At 34.5% G+C, this 17772-nt stretch overlaps 1 protein-coding gene across 1 annotated transcript in view; it reads right to left on the reverse strand.

Annotated features, from left to right (window-relative positions):
• Window positions 1–17772, reverse strand: part of FOXP2 (forkhead box P2) — a 444921-nt gene that overhangs the window by 294813 nt on the left and 132336 nt on the right. The window contains exon 3 of the mRNA XM_037389994.1: window positions 12792–12875. The gene's annotated coding sequence lies outside the window, so the exon portion shown is untranslated. The remainder of the gene's footprint in view (window positions 1–12791; window positions 12876–17772) is intronic.

Raw genomic sequence — 17772 nt, forward strand, 5'->3', positions numbered from 1 at the left:
CGGAACACAGTACTCAAGAGCATTGCTGTACTTTGTCGCTGATCAACCCTTTACCCTAAAATCTACAGCACCTACCAAATGATGATGGAGATGGTGCCAAAATTAAATTGTTCTGTTATTTTTCTTATAAAATGGATGTTGCACTTCAAATACATAATACATAAGCTATTTACTGCTAAGCAGTAAACGTATATGGGAATAAATGTAAATGCCAACAAATGAATACTGCTCTAACTTTGAAGAATGTCTTGGAAGAGATTACTATTGATACAGTCATAAAATATATTAAAGTACATATCACAATTCAGCCAAAGATCTGTTCACAGTCTTAAAATTAAATGCACATATTACTAGATTGAGTCCTGATGGCTCAAACTTTGTCAACTCAAACCATAGATGAATGTACCATAAAACCGACCGATGTTTTTATAGAACTCCAACATTAATTATTCTAATCATGCTTAAATGTTTCCATTGACAAAAAGGTCTTTGGAAGTCCAACTTCAGCAGAAAAACCTGCAGATTTCCTGCATTCCTTTTTAAAGTCTAGCCCCTTGCTGAGACATTGTGAATAAGCAGTATTTGCATCACTAGCAGAGGGGAAATGACTGAATTAGTATTTTTCCTGAAAAAAACCTCAAGGAACTATTAAAGCAAGAGTAGCATCATGGGTCATTCACAAAATAAGTAAAAAGAAGAATGTGGTATATTTCCCAGCTATCTTATCCATTAATAAAATTGGTATTATTTGATTTACTAATTTGGTGGAAAATGCTGCAAGTACAAACAAAAAAATGAAGTCTCAGGAACACCTTCTGTACTTCATGCAACTTTATCTGACCTTGAATAATGCTGGTGCAAAGAGCTCAAACAAATTAGATTTTACATTTACAAGAATTCCACACAGTGAACATCTAAGAGTGTGAAAGCCTCCTGACAATTTTTCCAGGTTGTTCTCAAAAACAGGTAAGAATTTCCTTGCTAAAACATCAATCAGTTCCCAATGGGAGTTACTTTAGGTAGGCCTGAGAAATAAGAAGCTTCAGAATTACGGCTTTTCTGTCACAGTACAGCAGCTCAAGAAAAAGGACAAGAGCAAGGGATTAAGGAAGCTTAGATATTGTTCACAATTCAAATTAATCTTTGAGTAGATGATGGGTTGTAAGTGACAGATGAATAGACAACTAGAATTTTCAAGTAAATGTTCCTTCTGTCCCACAGCCAGGAGGATTTGCTTAGCTGAACTACAGTTTCCCAACGCCTGACTGATGCAAGGACAAACAAGGCGTAAATTTAAGCTAAAAAGCCTGCCCTCATTGATAAAAGAGGTAAAGAAGAAATATATTTTTGTTTTCTTACTTTTAAAGCAGAAAGCTGGTAAGTCAAGAGAGCAAATCAAGCAGGTAAAACTTACAGAAAAAAATACTAGTGCCTGTACTCTCACCAAAGTCTGTTCCAGTCATTTGGAAAACCCTTCTATCAAGGGTAACAGATCACACAGGCATGCTCAAATAGCTGGTATTCTATGGTGGCTCATCTATATTGGATAAGAGTAATATAATATACCTGGGAAGACCTAAGTAAGCATAAAATATCCTGTACGTAATTATCCTTTATGCAAGTATTTAAAAAAAAAAAAAAAATCATAAGTTTTTTTATACATGCATAGGTATTACATTAGCCAATTAGAGATAAGCTTTATCTTTTTCTCTCAAAGTGTGCATAAATATCCTTGACAAGATGAATGAAGGGAAGAAAAAAGCCAAAAAACAACCACCCAAATCAGTTAAAACTAACTATACCTATTTAAAAATGCAGAAGAACAATACGTGAGTAGTTTAAGCATTCATGTGTAGTGTATTTAGACAGCATTTGTCATATTATGTTTGTTGTGCTGTGTCAAAGCAAAAAATCTTCTGTAATAATTGTAATTATTTTAAAAGATTTGAATGAAGCTGTTCAGGACAGACTTTTAAAGCTACTTTCTTACATACAGTAAGATAAAAGAAATATTTTTTTATTTTCAATAAAGAGGTTTAAAATATTTTAATAAATGTGTTTATGCTACAGGATTTTGAATTCCTGAGATGTAAATAAAACAGTAACTCTGTAAAGCTCACAGAATAACTACATAAGCCATTTTACAAGGAGAATATATTTTTCCTTCTTTTCTATGAGCACATAAAGCTCTCCTTCAAGCTCTTACTAAATCTATTGATCTGTGAAACACAGTGCACTCCAGGGAGGCAATTCACTTGACGTTATATATCAAATGATGAGATGAATAATGATCATACCATTTGGTAATTAAACATCTTACAAACCTTTTAACTAACTGAACGTTAGAAAGGTCAAATGAGATCAAACTTACTTTTTTTGTTTTCAATTCTTTTCTTGTATTAGCAATACAAAAGTCATATTTAACAGTAACTATAATACTACATGGCAAAACCAAATAATTAAGCAACTTATTTTTCATTCCTATATTATTACAGAATTTGAATACACAGAGAAATTGTTCTTTCATCCTACAGTCCTATTATAATCTTAATTTTAAGCTTACAGAGAAGTAGCCACTCACCAGTATATAGCAAATAACTAGCAAAATTACTGGATTAAGGGAAACAAACAGCACATGGAGCAAATCTAAACTTTACCAAAGCACCAAGGAATTTAAATAAACTTCCTTGACAACTTCCTGTATAGTTACAGGAATCTGTTTTTTTATTAGAGGATAAGTATAGGCCATTTCAACAGTTCATCACGTTAGACATTAATGTGGACATTTTATCTATTAACATAGAGTAATAACATAAATGTTTGACACTAGAAACAAATCCAAAATGTTTATTAAAGAAGTCACCTAAAGCTGTTAATTTCATGAACAGTTTTGCGTTTTACCTGTAAATTTGGCAGTTGCAAAGGCAATGAAAAGATGTAGCAAAGACAGGTTTTACTACGGACTGCCACTACCGTAAAAATCACCTCCCTCAATGGCTAAAAGTTTCTCTCCAACACCTCTGTCAAACATGGAGTTCCCAGAGAAGACAGCATCTATGACCATCAAGCCCTTCCTTGTCAGAAAGAATAAATCCCTCTACCTCCATGCAAACTATCAGCCTTCAATAGCCAAATAGATTCAGATCCCAAATACTACAGAATGTCTTAGGATTTCCCTCTAGTTATTTTCCTAGGAAACAAACAAATCTTTATTAGTTTGTGAAGACAACATCCAGCATCATTCCCCAAAACAAACTGTGACAGATTCAGTCACCTTTCACAAACATACAAACACACAATCAAATTTTGAGAGAAGTAAACAACACAACCCATGACAGCCTACGTGCATATTACAGTTCTGTCTTCTAGAAGAGCAAACTGGCCACTCTCAGAAACCATCCTTAGTCTACGCAGGCCAGTATATCTGTGTTGCCTCAGGTGCTTCTAGACAACTAGAGCTAAACCAGAAAAGAGAGGTATCAGGGGCAGAAGTGGAATGAAGGAGAGAGGTTTTTTACAAGGCATCTATAACAAGTAAGGCAGCAGATGAATTTGCCAACTGAAGGACAGAATTTTTTCTGGGAAGTCCCACATCCATGCTGAGGTCTGGCTGTTGCTATCGGATGTAAGAGAGGTGTAGGAGATAGATACCTTCTTACCATCAACTGCCAGTTGCTGACAGTACTTTGTCTTTCTTTGTCTCAAGGCTGGGAAGAGAGGTCAAGTTCACAAAATGAAAAAGAGGTAATTAAATTGGATACTCTATCTTCTGAGATCTTTTAAGTATTGGACAGGGTATTGAAGTTCATAACGTAATAACTTCAAAACACTGTCCTATCAAATACATTCCATCAATCCAATATATAGCTTTTTCAGGCCTACAAAATCATAAAAGTTTAAAATATCTTGAACTAAAAATATTTCTGAATTACAAAATTAAAATAATATAAATTATAAGATTGCAGTAACATTAATACTTCCTCAGATCTCCCTTTTTCATATAGTTCAAAAGTACAGTATTTAGCAAATCTTGGAGAGAAAGCGCAAAGACTTATTTTTCTAAAAGTTTAACATGCAAAAATTTAGGCGAAAAATGTTACTTTACTGTAACTAACTGGTGTATTTCATTATCTTTTACAATGGAAAGGAAATAACTGTGGGGCTTCTGCAACAGAACAACTTCCCTTAACAGAGCAAATAAACAGGTGTTCAGATCAGACTTATTTTAGGAGAGTATTATGCATGTGATTTTAAGCACTGATCTGTGAAAAGATGTTCAGTGGAGGCTCAAGGGCTTCAACATATGCTCACTTAGCAAACAGCTGCAGTAGTTAAAAGATGCTCCTGCCCTCTCCCTCCTTCCCCTGCTGTTTGCTACCTTACCAATGCCAGAGATGCCTGCTGCCACTCAGGAGCTGGCAAAACGACTACACAAGCACTGCTAAGTAACTTCCCTGCAAAGCCAAGTAGCATGGTTTAAACTGTTAATGGATTTTCCACTGCATACGCTGCGGATCCTTTCCATGTTCATTTCTGTTTTCCTTTTTGAAAGTGACAGGTTGAAGAAGAGAAAGAAGAAAGAAAGAAAACACAAGTTCTGGAGTAGAGGCAATAATGAATTTCTGAGAGAGAGCAAAGATACCTAGAACTGCAGAACCTGTTCGTTAAATAATTATGTGGTTTAGTTATTGAAAGAATTATTGATAATGATGAGTCTGATATTTCTGCAGTGGAGAAGAAAGATTTACGCACGGGCACGCTTACCTTCCATATTCCTCATAGCACTACTGCTCAAAAAGACAAATACAAAATGATTCTGTCTTAAAAGAAACCTTTAAGTATTTTCCCATTCATTTCATAATTCAGTTCAACGTATCAGCCTTATTTGTAAAAATAAAATAAATAATAATGCTGTCATTTATTTAGTCCACTTAACCAGTAGAGAGAAACTGGTCTTAGGCAAGTTTAGAAGTTCTGATAGGATGACGACACGAAGATTACAAAATCCTGAACTTATTTTTTTAAACAAGTAGTTAACAATCAAATTTGAGAAAAAGTACATCCACCTAAAACTAAAGTAAAAGACTTTGACTGGGCTGAGTAGACATTTTGTATGTGTTATGTTTTAATTCTTTAATAAGTGATGAAAGAGAGAAATTTCATGAAATGTCATGAAAATATATCTTACAGAAAACAAAGTAACAACTAAAGGCAAGTGCCCATGTAAGTTTCCATCTTGAAAAGAAGCAAGCTAAATATCCACAATAGTATATACTGCTCAGATAATAAATACCAGGTTCAAAATAGTTGCAAAATTTTTAAGACATGAGGTCACATGTCTTTGTCACTATCGCACTATCCATCTGCTATAATTTGAAGTGTTTAGTATTCAGCTTCACCAAAATACAGAACAATATTAGGTTGCAAATTCAATTACCGAAGCAACTTCTATATGCATTTCCATAGATCTAAACCAAAATTTAATTCAGTTTCTCCTTCAAGTACAATAACACTGAATTAAAATTAGTCTGTTTCCTATTAGCGTAGTTACCTATAAAGCTACACTTAACCAAAATATATATTTTAGAATTAAATTTCTATTTTGAACATGCTATTGTACCATGTCCTACACCTTATACTTGAGAAACCATATATTGTTTAAAGTATAGCAAGCAGTTGAAACTTTGCGGCCTGAGATTACATGCCTAGTATTTTCATTTGCAAAACCTTTACTGAATCTGTCATAATTTACTGAATCTTTATATAGGTACTTGAATCTATACACATGTATTTGGATGTAGGACCAGAACCATATGAACCCAAACAGGACTTATTTTGCTTCTCTAGAAGACTGAAGCTCAGGGAAAAAAAAAAAAAAAAAAAAGTTCCTTCAAAAATTAAACTGTGAACGTTTGAATTTTCTAAAAAACCTGATGCAGTTAAGCATGGTCTTACCCATCAAATCACCAATAAAAACCTATCTCCTGTAGACTGTGACTGACAACAATTACCACTAAATAGCTGTTTTACAGACTACATTAAAAATTCGGAGGCCCAGTTCCTAAGGGACAGTGATCTTTGTCCAGTTCCTAGATGACAGTGCCCACATCAAAGAAAATCATTACCTCTTTCTTTGCTAGATCCCATAATGCATTTTCCAGAGGAGAGAAGAAATCACTCCCCAAGACAGTTAACAAGCACCACTTAGAAATACAAAACTCATTTAAAATCAGCTTTTTAGGGATGTTAACTCTCAAAGCAATCAAATAAACATCTATGCCATTTTCAAGATCCTATTTATTTTCAGGAATTAGACTTGCTGTTATTTCTTCCATATGCAGTTACTTGTACTGAATAGCATTCTTTATTGCCTACTTTTTTTCTTTTTTTAAAATATGGATTTTAAATAGCTGGTCACATTTATCATGGACTGATTTCTGGATAAGGGAACTTCAAAAGCATCCAAGAAATAGAGGTAATTTCCTTTACTGTGTTACTGGAAAACACAGGAGACAATAACATGAAAATTAGCCCTTCAGAATTACTTCAAATATGGTCAAGTAAGAGACCATGCTGAAGAAAAGAGCACAAATAAGTTGTTCTGAGAAATATGAGAAATGACATTTGGTTTCCTTAAGTTTTACAGAAAACCAAAGCAAACTACTGCTGAGGTTTCTGTTTCTCTTGATAAAATTAGCTTTTATTCTATCTAAATCAATCTATGTTGGAATACTTACAGGTCTCACATTTACTTCCACAAACTGCGGTAATGCTTAAAGGCTTTCCAACTTAACTAGAAAACCCCATGACAGATAGAAAAGACTTCACAACACAGACAAGAGCAGGGATTCTTTGTCTTGGATGCCTCATCAGGGGAAAAAACAAGGCAATTTTATGTATATTATTAAAATCTAATTAAACTAATGTTCTCTGTTGCCTCCTCCAAAAGGCAATGTTTTCTAGGAACTTAATTTCATACAAGCAGAAAAAGAAAACAAAAGAGTTAAATCGGAGATTTGTGGCAGAGTTGCATGTTCCTCTAGTCCCTCACACAGAAAGACAAAGATGTTGATGACCTTTTTATCCTACTGCATCAACAGAAAGAGCATAATAAAATCAATGAGAAGAGCCTTCCTTCAGGAGGATGGGAAGCCCTATCTTGCTCATCACAGTCACTAAATTTTGCTTTTTAAGTGTTTAAATTTTAAGTCTGGAATGGCTGTTGAGAGCATTAAGAGTTTGGCCAGACACACAGTCAATCAGCATGGCAACAACAGACATTAGGGTAGACCTCTCCAGAGCACAGCTGGTGCTAGTGCTCTGCATTATAAGCACAATAATTTTCCTTCTTAAAAATATGACCAGAATGGGAAAAACTATCATTCACATTTCGTAAATTGATTCACATTCATATTGGAAATATGATTTTGACCAGCACCGTCCCTGTCACTGCACACATCAGCATAACTAGTTGTGTATTCTGGCTAACAGTTAATCCAAAAATCCATTCTTACTATGTTTTTCCAATCTGTCAGTTCACTCCTGCAAGTAATTTTCAAATAGCTCATTCATAATTTATTTCAAACCCAGTATTTGTGAAATCTCACAAGCATCCCATAAGTCAGTACCAACAGCACAACAACAACAGTAACTTAAAAAAAATAAAATAAAATTGATATCTAACACAAAAAAAATATTTTGTTTAAACATAAAGAGAAAAATTAATGTATTTGTTATTTAAATGACTTTTTTCAAGGTAGAAAATCAAGGCTGCGTCTGCAAACTGTTAATATATTTTTAATTTATTTTATATTTATTTCCTTTATTAACTCTAGGTTACTTTGGGATAATGTATTGTACTACACTAACACACAGGTGTCTTGCTTTCTTGAAGAAGTGGTGCAACTAGTAAGAAGGAACCCACTGGTGTGACACAGATGACCAATACTCATTCTTACCCAGACCAAAAAATGAGGCATATGTTACCTGTTGTATCTTCACTTGTTTATTATTATCTATTATCTTAATTCTAAAAATAACACGGACATACTACACTGCTCATCCACAGTAATTCTTTATAAAATAAGTGCGTTGTGAAGAATATTTGGGGCTTGGTGAGCATTATTCTAAACAGTTTGTCACAATAGTGACTGGTTATCCATCACCAGTATCTTAAAGTATCAGAAGCACTAAGGGAAAAAAAAACCATTATATCCATTGTTCTTAATTTAAAAATAAAAAAAAAATCAAAAAATCCCTCTCAGCAGAATAAAAATTTAAACATCAATGGAAATTCCACCAGAACACATGATAATATTTTCAACAATTATGATTTTGGTAAAAGCCATTAACATGTTTTTTTAACTGTATAACATCAAAACAGCAGACACCTCTTCCTGGTATGTTATGCCTAAAAAGTATTTCCATCTGTTTCAATGCTTTGGCTTTTTCATGGGCTTAAACCTGTCAAATTATTCCATTTGATTTCAAAGAGAATTCTCATATGGCAATCTATTTTATTTACTTTATCTTCAATAAAATGGTTGAGTGAGCATTAGCAACTATGAGACACAAGTTTCAATCAGTCCTCTGGCAAAGGCGTCAATCTACATTAGACCTACTGTGCTGTGAGCTGCAGCCAGAAAGCTGGAGTAAGACAGGGCAACAGTGAATGAGTAAGACCTAATAAAGCAGCAGTGAAGACAGAGAAAACTCTCCCTAGACACTACCATACACTGCTTATATAATGTGTGTGCCTAGTTCAACACACGAGTAGCTCCTTAATAAAGCTGACAGCTAAAAGGGAGCCTCAGACTCCCAACTTTATTTTACATGACAACTACAGTAATGGCCCTCTGTTTTCAGGCAGGCCACACTTAGAAACCTGTATTCTGTTCAGTTAAAATTAAGAGTTCTCACCTCTGTCATTCATGTCACAAAAAAAAGAATCATAAAATTATTAAGATGCACACCATCTCCCCTCATTTCGTACAATTACTTGGAAAAAAAATCAGATTCCAACTAGCTTTTCCTTAAAAATTTCTATGCTAGAAACCACAAAACAATCAGTGTATTTGAGCAGTACCTAATTTCTCAAGACAGCATCATTAAGGGCTAATTCCAACAAACATGGGGTATCACTCCTAGACGCCGTGAAAATATCTCCCTAAAAACAAACTTTGTAGTAAGTAATGTAAGTTAGTATTTGATATGGGCTGTAAAAAGCAGATTATTATAATAGTGCTCTTCCCAGCAAAACAGACCATTAAGACTGTACTTAATGTTCAGCTGAATTGAAAAGGTGGCCAGTTTAAATCCATAGTTTTATACTTTATATAATCACAGCAAAAATTTATACCTCATAGTTCCAGGCCACAAATTCAGTTCTATCGATGTAAAATACTTTTTGACAAAAGCTGCCTCCAGGTTCCCCCCAAATCAGTAAATTACCGCTATTCACAATCACCCTAGAAAGAGAATTCAAAATTCTACAATTCCATTAAGATGTACTGTTTATGTTTCAGACTCTTTCTGGTGGAAACCAGATTGAAGACAAAGCCCATCAATCCCCATCCAATTACTGCTCAGAAAGCAGGTACCAACTTTTCCTTTCAGCATTATTTTGTATATCCTCCTCTCCTTCACCTATGGCAGTATCAATTATTTGCCTTCTGACCAGACACATGGAAGAGTTAGCCTTCTCTGTGGACAAAGCTAACGCCAGTCCATTATCCAGCTGATGGAATGGCTTGTACATCAAAAGTTTCACATGTCGGTCATCAACACATTCACCAGCAATGAGACCTTACATAACTCTTGAGTGAGTTCAAGTTCAGCTGCAAGATAACTATATGAGATGTACTTTTGTACTAATTAACAGTATGATTGTGTTTGCCCTATGCAAAATAACCATATATATATATATATATATGCACAATGAATGCTTGGTAGGTAAACTGCATACATATACAATACATGTACATGAGTTGTGTTGTTTAGAGTCCTGTAGTACCAGGAAGAAACAGGTATGAACACAATGTCTCCTCTTCCACAAGTTGCCAATACAGGACAGAAGAGCTAGATCACTTTAACAGTAATTAAAACCACAACTACAAAACACAGAAAATATTCATATTTAGCAAACTTCTTTAGCTTTTTTTTCAAAGCCTAATCAACTCAGAAAATCCAGCTGTAACTGTACTACTAATAGTCCCCAGAAGCGTCCATTTAAGTCATCAGTCCAAAAATGGAACATTTTTTCTCTGCTTTCACATTTTTCCAATATGGATTTTTTCTTGGTTTTAATTGTTCCAACTCTTAACTCGGTTTTCTGAAACTTACTCCTGATCAGTTAAGTCATCTATTGAAAGACAGGACAGAAAGCAAACAGAATATTTCTCTCTGTTATTTAAAAATTACTCATGAATGCAATTTTATTTTTATGTATTTCTATCACTATTTTTATGACTGAATCCCAATTTTCAATCAGTGCAAAGACAGTGTCCTGCCATAAAAAAACATCAACTCTAAATGACATACTGAAGAACTAGCATGCAGAATTTACTACTGTTTCCTCATGGACTACAAAAACATTCCCTCTCCAGCTTCACATACTGCAAGAAATAGAGACCAGCGCTAAAAAAGCCAGAGATTTTTTTTACAGAAAGCATTTTTATAGATTGTGTTTAACTCAGAAGTTATGGAATAAAATAATGGAAGAAACAGAGTAAGTTACTTTCCTCCATATGCCTTAAGTTCCAGACATACTGGAATTCAATAAAATGATACTGCCAAACTATTATAGATGCACAAGTCAGTATTACTGTATTTCTCACATTATTTGGTACAGAACATAGTAGATTTCCAGAAAAAAATATCCTTAAAAAAATGAAAATTACTTGCTGGCTCACCAGATTTCATTTACTACACAGTTACTACACATTTACCACGCAGTTTCTATCAAACCAAACAGTTCTCCAAAATATTGAAACCATCTATGAAGAAATAATATAGTATTACTACAGAGAAGTTATACCATTCAGATATGTGTATAAATATGTTATATAAAAACAGTCATATTTTCATTGCTACCTAGAAAGCAAAGAATATTACCTTTTTTATTTTTTCTCCATTGGGTAATGTAAGAAAAAACACTGTTTTGCAAGTATATTACTACATGTTAACATACAGCCACACACAAATATATGTGATGCCAGTAACATCTGTTTGAACGCCTGAAACATAGTTTCCCTGTATAATGCTGTATATCCTTTGATTTACAACATTGCTAAAGCTAATATTGTATATTTTCTTCTTTCTATGGTTTCACCATATTCATACTGTACCCTCCAAGCCAGTTCCTAAAGTCCTTGGAAAAACATGAAGTTAAATTGGAAGAAAGGAATTTTCCTTTCTTATTACCAAGTGGGTAAAGACAGTCACAGTGAAACACGTATCAGGACAGTCCTGTTTTGCACTGCTTTGAATTAGGTTAAAAAGGTCTGTGCTTCCTCCCAGAGGGTGAAACTTTAGAAAACTTGTTATAAACATAGTTTCAACACTAATTACTCTCACCATCATTAACTCCTTGGCAACTACTTCTTTTTCTTGCCCTTCTCAGCTACCAATTCATGAAGATGGATGTATAAATATTATGGAGTATATGGGTATATCTGTATACTTCGTAATACCTTAGTAGTTACTGCACATGGCACACAGGGAAATAATACATATTTACATTGGCAACAGTGGTGTATATCAAAGCAGTTGGGCCTGGTTCCTATTATGGTGAGTTATTTTGTTGTACCTTGTTGAAATTTGAATCTGTAAGATTTAGTATTAGGCACCAGTTGAGCATATTTTGCAATTTATACATTAAAATATTGCCTGACATTTTGATTTTGAAAAATTATGGAAATAATCCCAAGAAATTTTCTGCCCCTGTAGGAAAAGCAAACTGTGAACAATTGCAACATTCTACATGTTGATTTAATTCTTTATTGCAATAGCAAGTATGAAAAATCTGAAATAGAAGTGAGTGGCTTGCTAAGCTCTCACATTACACTAATTCCTTGGCAATGTCCTTTTCCAGATCTCTCTATGGTAAAAAAACTAATACACAGTTATTCATGGCTCATTCAAGATAGCTATGAAGGTCTGGAGCAAAACAAGCTATTCAATGCAGGCATGCCAAGTCCCAGGGGGTACCATACCCACGAAGTGTTTCTTCACAGCAGGTTCAGACTGTTAATACACAACACAATTCAAACAGGACTTGAACTCATGGTCCTTGACATCATGGAGTATTCCTGGTTACCAGTGGAATAGACATAATCCCAGTTTCAGGAAACTAGGAATACCCAAACTCAGGGATTCATCACTATTTAATCTTGCCTTATAACATTTTAATTTATTTCAAAAAATGTTTATACAAATACGGTCTAAAATAATTTTCTAAAGAAATTTGCATAATTATCATACTCCTAGTGCAGCTGATTTAATGAAACAATACAGTGAAACTTTAGTCCAGAGTTCCAGAGACCTTGGTGAGAGATCCATGTTTTCATTTATCTTTGTGGCAGGTGCTGGAACAGCAGATAGGGAAAGCCTACATGACTTAAATATTCTCTGGTATCTAGTCATAACACTAGCAGTCATACATCTCAGCAAATCAGAGGAAACAGAGATCAGCTATTTCAATATGGACTGGTAAGCAAGAATAGCAATTCCAGAACAAAAGAAAGTTGCAAAAAATAATACTCAAAGATATGTGATGCTTGACCTGTACTCACCTGCTTCTTCTAAGTCTCAAAAAGACCTTTTAACTTCAACCTTGAACTGAAGTGATGTCCAAAATCAATTCCAGTACCACCATCCTGACAAGAAAAAAGAGAAATGCTTACAGCTATTTAAACATTGTCTAATTTTTTTAAAAAAAATTGCCTTTATCACACCTTCTAATTAGTTTCAGATGTGCATAAGCTGATTGTAAGTATTCTGAAAGAAAAAGGAAGGAGTTATTATTTTTAAGTTTTGTATTTTGACATAGACATTTTGGTTAAAAGACCAAGCAAGTTGATAGAGAAAGATTCCCTTAACAAGCAGTCACCTTAAATGTAGTCCACAAAAACCAGAATTGTTCATCAAGTTTCTGCCTTGCAACAGAGAGACAGATAAGGCATCACTCAAAATCTAGACTTATTTTTATTATTTTATTTTTCTTATTAAAGTACCTAAAGGCAAATAAGAGGGAGGCTTCCCTGAAGTAGTTTGTTCCAGACAGAGAACTGCACACAGTATCACTACCAGTAAGTTCACAGGGTCATCTGAAGGAAAGGGACAGAAGCTGGGAGACAGCATGCCAATGCAATTTAAATCTATATGAATTTCAGGAAGGACAAAAGGACAAGTGAAAAGAAAAAAAAAAACCAAACCAGCTCTGAAGCTGAGACTATGACTGCATTGAAGGGAGAAGGTTGGACAACGCAGAAGAAATAAAGGCCATGCAGGTCTGTAGAAAGTATATGTAGATTGCATCTAGGCCTGAGCACATTTCTCTTTGCTGAAACCACAGATAATCAATTCTACATCTACGCTAGTATACTCACATGCGCTCCAAGACAGAGGGGCTGCATGCAAACTGTCTAATGGATGTGGTCAAATAAACGTCTGGGTAAATTTCTGGAACAATATTAGTTTGTGAAGACCTAAACTGTGGCAGAGACCTAGAAATATTTCCAAGCATTGTTTAATTTACTAATATGGATGTAGCCTTAATGCCTGAAACTCTTCTATTTCTGAAGTTGATCCTACCAGCGTCTCGATGGTGCCTCTTGGCAATTCTCCCTTGCTGACAAGGTCAGATAGAAGCAGACTGAAGAGTAAAATGAATGTAGAATTTTATAAAGAAAAGACTGCTTTCCCACAGTTTAAAAAAACTCCTGTGTTCCAACTGGCATTATTAATACACACTTTGTTACAAGATGTTTGGACATTTAAAAGAGCTGCAGCTCTAACTTCTTCCTTTGTTTGTAGAGTGTAACAAAACCTGCTGGGAAGGTCGAAGTTCCTAGAAAACTGAAAGCTACCTGGCAGCCTCTGTAGTAGAGCAAGTGAAGAAGGAAGAGCAAAGAATGACAGGCTGGAGGAATAAACACTACGTGAAACCACTGCACAGTAGGACAGCACTGGGAAATGAGAAGGCAATCTTATGAGCCCTTAATACAAAGAGAAAAAAGAAGAAAATGTTAAAACCCGGTAAGGATCCTAAGGCAAATATGAGGAGGTGAAGGTGGGTGGCAATTCTTAAAAGTTGTTGAGAAGTAAAATGTGTGTCAATGAAACTGCTTGATGGTCATGTGTTCACCCTGGATCCAGAATGAAAATGTCCAACCAAATGTCCAAGACAGAATCATTCACCTTGCTCTCCTATTTCCCATTAAAAGATTGCAGGTATAAATCTTTGAAGTTTCTGGTGCATCTGAAGTCTAGACAGAAATACATCTTATGGTTATTTTTTCAACAATATGTATCATTTGTTATCAGATGTTAATACGTAAGCCTCAGCCATCAATATTCTGTTATTTCTCTTTTTTCCTACATTCCTTTATGCCAAAAAAATTTTCAAATAATCACTTCTCTTAGGTTGGATTGTATTAAACATCACATTTTGCTTCACCTCAGAAACAGAGCCAAGATAGTTATCTCGTATATGAAATCTTACACAAAAACATGGCCTATTTTGTCAAGATACAGCCTTCTTAGATGAAAAATTTTGTGATAACATTTTAATTATTCTCAATATGAAAACAACAACACTCATTAGTCTTGATTATTAAATTTTTATCTTTCTTCTTTTTGAATTTCAGGATTTCCACGATTTTTCAGAAGTAAGGAAGGAATATTTAAGTGGGTGGGATTGTACATCGTAGATGTGTCACAGACAGATGGCAGGCCTTACATACCATCTTTCTTTTTGCCAATACAAATCTTCACCTTTAGATAAACTTATCTTTTGACCTATGTTTCATTTATGCTACTTCCCTGTGTGGTTTACCTGATGAAGGCAGCTGCCTCTTAAAAATACTTTTGCCATAAACATTGCATTGTTTTGATTTTGGTTTGCATCCTAAAACCTGGACTTGAATCATTCCAGTTATTCCAGTTTAATAATAAGATTTCTCTACCTTCCCTCCAACTGAGCCAGCACATTCCATCCCTTGGGCCACAGCAGGTAGATCTTTAATGTCATTGTTTACCTGCCCCTTACTGACAGTGCTTACAGAGTTATTTTTTCAGTTCTTCGATACCTAACAATTCCATCTGAATTCCATGTAAATCTTAGCAGTTTACAATCAAGTTCACAGCACTTGCCAACCAAAGCTTTAAAAGCAACCTGACAGAATTTATTTTTTAAATACAGTTGCAGTGGATCAAAGTTCAAGCAATTCTGGCAGCTCAACGTACCATTGTTTACTCAAGCAGGAACACTCATCAAGTAAACACTAGAATACAACTGAATTGGAAGTCACCTGTGGGCTGCTCATCTTTGACTTCCCATTCAGGTCCCTAAAATTTGAGTCAAACAAGCAAATACCACAACTTCTGTAGTATCTGAGAAAGAAAAAGTGCACTGGTCAATGACTGATTTAATCTGGTATGTAGATGCTCATTAAATTGTAGATTTAGAGGAATTCTAGTAAGTTGGGTTTTTTTCAAATGATAAATGTGTAACAATTGTGATCACCACCACTACAGAAGCTAGACAGATAACAGATGTATTTTCGACACTGACAATGTTGCGCAGTTTAGGTAGCATTTTATCATACAATATGCTGCACGAGACTTCTTACATAATAAAGCATTATTCATTATGAGCACAACTAACAGAATTTGGCTCTTATTTATGTGAATTGTCACAGTTGTTTCAGAAATCACTAGAATATAAAAATAAATATTTAATTCAAAATGAAAGCCAAATCCATTCCTAGATGAAGACATCCCCTTGAAACTTCACTTAAATAAATACATACAATGCCCCTGTGCTGTAAGCCATAAAATATTCCAATGAAGTACTACTCACCAAAGCATTCCTATTTGAGAACACGGTTGAGGGCCACCTATATAAGGTATCTTCAGATAGACAGTTTTAGATCAGATAGATTGGGCCAAAGACACAACTGGTTTCAGTAAAGGAAAAATTACTTGCTAGAGAGATGAATTATTATTTTAAAGGCATACGCATTCAATGGTATCCATAGCTTCCACCTTTCCATTGTATAGCTCTCCCATGCAATTAAAAGAAGACTTAATTCATAACAGGACTTCTGAGAAAGTCTTAAATTGCACTATGCCAACAGGATATCCTGAATTTTATTTGAAAATACATTATTTACACACAATCTATAATGCATATCTTTGAAAAGTAGAAATAGAAATGTTTAAAGTTACTTACTAGTCAGACTATATATTTTCAGTTATATTTAAACTACTTCAAGACATTAATCTACACCACAAAAAAAATGCACTTTACAAGAATATTACATAAATTACAGAAATGCAAATAGAGAAAAAAAAAAAATCTTTTTTTCCTCCTGAATCCAAGTAGAGGTAGACAATTTCTGCGACAGAGAAATACTCAGACGCTCATAACTAGATGAGCACTACTGAATACCATTATACTTAACAAGAACATGCAAAATAAATTAGTAGTTATGTTTTATAATCATTCCAAAGTTAAATGAACCTATGAAAAGACCTTCATACTACTGTGATCTCATTAGCCAATTTTTACATTAGCATTTAAAACAAATGATGACTGGATTTTGTTATATTATCAGTGGATCCAAACAAAAGTACTGTGGTGGTGGGAGAAGCAGTCTTTTTTTAGCTGGCAGAGAGAAAATTATTAATTCCTGAATGCTTCTTGAATTGTCAACCTTCCCCACCTGTATCTTTTCCAAAATTTTTAACGAATTATATTTATTTAAAAAATTTCACATTACATTATATACCACTAAAATTAATATTTTATAATTTTCTCATCATGAAATTTGCAAATAAAAATATCTATACTGAATTAATTAAGACAACATGCAACTATGCGAAGAAACAGGTCAAGGAAAATAATAAAATTTAGAGAAAAGCTGTAAAAAATTTACTATTTCATGCCTTGGAAATTGCCCAGTGACAGAAAAAAATAGTGACATGGACCAACTATTATCATCAAGTTCCAAAATGTTCCATTCACTGAGTAACTGATGTACAGCTTACATGTAGCTCCTCCTGTTGGGTTGAAGCTGGGATAGTGGGGTAGTGTGTGTTACATTTAGGTGTTACTTATCCTAAAGATTAATAGGACACTGATTACCTGTACTTATCAAGGCACGCTGGAGAAAATGGAGACAGAACAAATAAACTGCATGCCTGGAGCAAAGGTAAAATCACCCCTCCTCAGTCTTTTCCAAAACCTCCACAGCAGTGTTGCCCGACTAGTTGGGTACACAGACTAAACCACCCCTGAGGCAGGACTAACTTGCTTGACTTGCCCTTACATGATAGAAAACCCATGTTGACACTAATCTTACAAGTATGCATGACACCAATATCATATTCATGGAGATTTCTGAACAATTTATCTAACATGCACAGGTACCATGCCTTACTTCATTTTCAGGAATGTCTGTCTGTCTTCTGAAAACCTGTAATTTATTGTAAGACAGCTCAGAGAAGAACCACTTTCAACTTGTTGAATTTTCTTACCTTACTAAACTG

The sequence above is a fragment of the Falco rusticolus genome, chromosome 5, assembly GCF_015220075.1.
Source record: "Falco rusticolus isolate bFalRus1 chromosome 5, bFalRus1.pri, whole genome shotgun sequence".
NCBI classification, from domain to species: Eukaryota; Metazoa; Chordata; class Aves; order Falconiformes; family Falconidae; genus Falco; species Falco rusticolus.